Below are 5,075 nucleotides of genomic sequence, written 5' to 3' on the forward strand. Positions count from 1 at the left end.
GTTTCTCTGCATGTACTACAATGTACATTTCCCACCATCATTTTGAGGAATGTTAGTAACTAGTATTGTGATCATAGAAAGGTAAAGAGACCTAAATTCCACTGCAGATGCACAACATAGACCATTGATGTCAAACAAATAGAAAAAAAGGCCACTGATCTGTCCATCCATACAATTTGAATATCTGTACAAGGGCCCTACAGGCGCCATTATTGACTGTTGTAAAATGTAATATTTTGATAATTGCAGTAATTGGCTTCCTTTGTAATACTGTGTGCTTTAGTTTATGCTTTTAAAAAAAATTTCCTGAGAAGGGGAAAGGAATGAGAAGAAACATTTATATGTTATTGTCTGTGTCGTTCAGTTGCTCAGTCATTTATGAATCTTAGTGACCCTGTGGAGATGGGGTTTTCTTGGCAAAGATACTGGAATGATTTGCCATTTCCTTCTCCAATACGTTACCATTTTACAGATGAGGAACTGAGGCAAATAGGGTTAAATGGGGTTAAATAGGAATTATACAACTAGTAAGTATCTGAGCCTGGCTTTGAACTCAGATCTTCTTGACTGAGCCATTCTCTATCCACTCACCACCTAGCTGCCCTCAAACATTCATGTAGATAATACCTATTATGTGCCAGACACTGAGCTAAGTGATTCACAAATACTATTACATTTGATCTTCACAGCATTTCTACAAGGTGGGTGCTTTTTTAAAAAATCCCCATTTTACACTTGAGGAAACTGAGGCAAACATGCTAAGTGACTTTCCCAGGGTCACACAACTAGTAAATGTCTAAGTTTGGATTTCAGTTTGGGTGTTCCTGACTCTAGGTGCAGCTCTTTATCTACCATAGTTTTCACCAGACTACCAAAGGCATCTATGGCACTGAAAAGGTTAGGAATCCCTGATCTAAAGGAATGTTCCAATACAGGAAAAATACAGGTCAGTTATCGCCTCTTAATTGCTGAATCTAGTAGCCTTTTCTCAGTCACGATCCTCTCTTTGACCTTTCTGCATCATTTCACATTTTTGGTCTCCCCCTCTTGAATACTGTCTTCTACATTGATTTCTACAATATGGTTCTCCTGCTTCTCTGTGTACATTTTCTGACCACTCACTCCTCAGGTTCTTTGACTGGTTCATTGTGCTCCTATTCTCCAATAAGCATAGCCTTTTCCAAAGTCTCTTCTGGCACACTCTCCTGTGCTGATCTCACTTACTCCCCTGACTCCAATGATAACGTCTATGCAGATAACTCCCAAGACTAGCTCATCTCCCTCCTGAGCCCCAGCCCAGTGGCCACTGAACATCTCTACCTGAAAATCTTGCCAGCACTGCAAATGTATCATGTCCAAAACTGCAGTAAGTGATAATGGCCACCATGTACAACGCAGAACCCAGAAAGACATGGGTTTGAATCCAGCCTCTGATATTAGATGAGTATCACTTAACCCCTATGAGTCTTGATATTCTCACTTCTAAAATGGAGATAATATCTTAGTGACTTCCTCACAAAACACTTCCTGAATCTTAAAGCACCCTAGGTCAGCTATTGTAATTACTCCCCCAAACCTGCCCTTCCCCCCAATTTTCCTTTTTTGTTACTGAATTTTTTAAAAACCACCATTATTTCTGCAGCTGTTTATGTGCAATCAGATAATCAACTGATCAGAGTAAAAGTCAAAACCAAACATTCCACATTAGAAAACAGGATAAAGATGAAAATAAGACTCTGTACGACATCTTTAGCTTTCCTTATTTAAACAAGTTGTTGATGCTGAGAAATGGGAAATGGATAAAAGCAAAGACGGTGATTCTAATGATCATCACTCCCTACAGGAATTTAACAGATATAAAACAGTTGCCACAAGGACACCAGAAGAACCAAGAAACCACTTCAGGCAACAGATGCTTAATCACCTTGACAAGCTGAGGGATATGGCCACCAAGGACAATACTGGCTCAGAATACGATGTCATTTTCAAGACATTATGGAGGGGCGTGAAAGAAGAGTAAGATATGAGTACATAACAGGGTTTTTTGTAGATAAAGGAACCCATAGGAAGTTTGGTGGGAGATCTCAACTAAGTCAGTTTATCACAATAAGCCGATGAAACTAGAATAAGGACAATAAATAGAAATAAAATTGGAAACTTTTACCTGCCTTTCTGTAGCAATCCTTTCTCATTGTCAATGACAGAAGAACCACCACATTAGGACTCTATATCTTTAGTACCTCATCATGTGCTATGTGAAGAACTGGAAATGACATTTAAGAACTTGAAATCAGGAAAAGAAGTTGGACCTGATTAAGTATATTCAAAAGCAGCTGGATAGAACATACAAACTGGAATCAGTCATGTTTGAATTCAAATCCAACTTCAAATACTTAGTAGCTATGTGACCCTGGGTAAGTTTCATCTTTGTCTGCCTCAGTTTCCTCATCTGTAAAATGGGAGTAAAAATAAAAAGCCACCTCACAAAGTTGTTGTGATGATAAGATAATATGTGTAAAGCATTTTGCAGATCTTAAAGTGCTACATGATAAATAGTTATTATTATACTCAGAAGAAAAAGGCTCTTTGCTGATGGTGCCAATTATCTAGTAAAATCCTGAAATTTGCACCAGATTGAATAGTGATTTTTTTAATCCAATAAAAAAACTATAGTAAGTGACATATTCTGCACAAGAGGTAAACCAGGAGCCCACCAATATTAGTAAAGGGGTTTCTTCAAGCAAAGTGAGAGCCAAAAGTACTAGAAACAGGACATGTGCAGGTGATAAAGCTTTGTATCTGGAGGCAATCAGAGCTAAGGGCTCGTCTATCTGTACAGTGATGTCGTCTGTCTCTCATATCTGGAATAGACTCCCTCTTCATCTCTAGACCTGTAGAAATCCTTCATGTCTGTTAAGGGACTGCTCTGGTACTACCTCCTTCATAAAAAACTAAAAGTGACTTTTCCCTCCTCAAATTTTTCTATGACACTTTGTCTTTCCTTTTCTCCTATCTCATACTACCTTTAATTATACTTATTTAAATGCAGGGGGATTGCTTCTAGTAGACTGTAAGCTCCTTGAGGTCAAAATGTCTTTCAATTTTTGGCTTTGTAGCCTAGCACCAAATTCAGGGCTTTGTACAAAAGAGGAATTTGATAAATGGTTTTTTATTTGATTTGAAGGAGATAATTTTACTTAAAGCAAATTATTAGTGGGGTTGGGAGTTGGTTCCTTTTTATTTCTTTTCTCCTTTTAGCATTTTCTGGTTAAGTACATGAAGATCCATTTCAATAGTATAATAATGGGAATATTAGAATATTCATTTGTCTGTTGCCCATTCTATAAGAGTTCCAAGAAGATAAGGCTCTCCTGTTGTGCTGCATTAATGTCTGCTCTGTTTCTTTTAATTGGGAATCTGAAGACCTGGGTATTTAGAGCTCTTCTGAAGATCTCAGTGCACTAGAACAGGCGTGGGGAACCTGCAGACTAGAACTTTTCCCCATGGACATGGACAACATCTGCAAAGTAGGAGCATTAAGTGACTAATCCAGAAACTAAAAGAAGAAAAAGAACTGGCCCACCAAGAGTTTACAAATGAGAAAGAGCAGCAGACATAAAACCAATACTTCTATTTTACATTTACACATCTGTGTACATGGTGTCTCCACCCTGTCCTACCACCTCAAGACCTCCTCCAGAGAAGTTCCTTGAGGGCATGCCCTCTTTCTTGGTATTATTAGCTCCTACTATAGTGACTGGCATATAGTAGATACATAATGACTTATCGAATTAGATTGAATTGAGGGAAATAAAGTAGATATAAATGCATGGAAAAAGAGGTTAGACTTTGGGGACTTTTTAAAGTTGAATTCATATTTAGCATGGGTTCTCAAATAAACAGAAAAAGTTTTTGGAATCTATGGAAATTACCTAAGATGTTCAAAATACTGCTTTCTTTCCTTTTTAACTACTTTTTTAAATAAGCAAAAATCTACCCTCTTTCCTTCTACTCACTCCAACTAAAAATGAAAGAAAAATAAAACATGTCTTATAAACATGTATAGTGAAGCAAAACCAATTTCCCCATTGTCCCTGTCCAAAAGAAAAAAAAATGTGGGGAGACAGAAAGACATACAGACAAAAATTCCTCAATCTGTACAATAAGTCTTTCAGTCTTTATCAGGAGGTGGATAGCATATTTCATTATTAGTCCTCTGGAACTGTGGTTGGTCATTATATTGATCAGAATTCCCATTCTTTACCACTGCAAGAAGAGCTATAAATATTTTTGTACATCCTTTGTTTTGCCTAGTACTGATCCTTCCCTTAATTTGTCCCCTCTCTATTTTCCATTCTCTTTTCTCCCCTTTTGCTTTTTTCCAATTAAGTGAAATCTATTTCTGTGTCCAGTGCTCTGTGTGTGTATTCTTCTCTGCTTTGACTACTTCAGATGAGAGTCCACCTTCCTCCTTATTTGTATGGATTTCAACATATATACCCTGATTATGTGAGATACTTTTCCCAACTTTCCTTTCTCTTTCCCCCTAGTGTATTCTCTTTCCCTCTATTTCCATTATTCTTTTATGATAAGCAAGGCATAACCATTTCAGAGCCTTCTAATTAAATCTCAGATTATGATAGGGTTCAGAGGGAACACATGCCATATCCCCATATTAGAATGTAAGCCATTTATCTTTGTTTATTTCCGTATGATTGTTCATTCTTATTTACCTTGTTATGTTTCTCTTAACACCTATGCTTGAACTTGAGAGTGTCTGTGTAGGTCTGGTCTTTTCATCAGGAGTGCTTAGAAGTCCTCCTCTATTTGATTAAAGATCCATTTAATTCCTTGTAGGATAATAGTCTGTTTATCTGGGTTATTCTTTGCTGTAAGCCTATATTTTTGTCTTCTCGAATATCATATTCCAAGCTCTCCACTTCTTCATAGTGATGGCTGCTAAATCATGTATGATTTTGACTATGACTCCTTGGCACTTGAATTTCTAATATCTGGATATTTGTAGTATGTTTTCTTTGATCTGGAAGCTCTATATTTTGGAGATACTGTTCCTG

The sequence above is a fragment of the Petaurus breviceps genome, unplaced genomic scaffold (genome assembly GCF_028583685.1).
Source record: "Petaurus breviceps papuanus isolate PSGF00001 unplaced genomic scaffold, PetGlider_PUasm1.0 76, whole genome shotgun sequence".
NCBI lineage: Eukaryota > Metazoa > Chordata > Mammalia > Diprotodontia > Petauridae > Petaurus > Petaurus breviceps.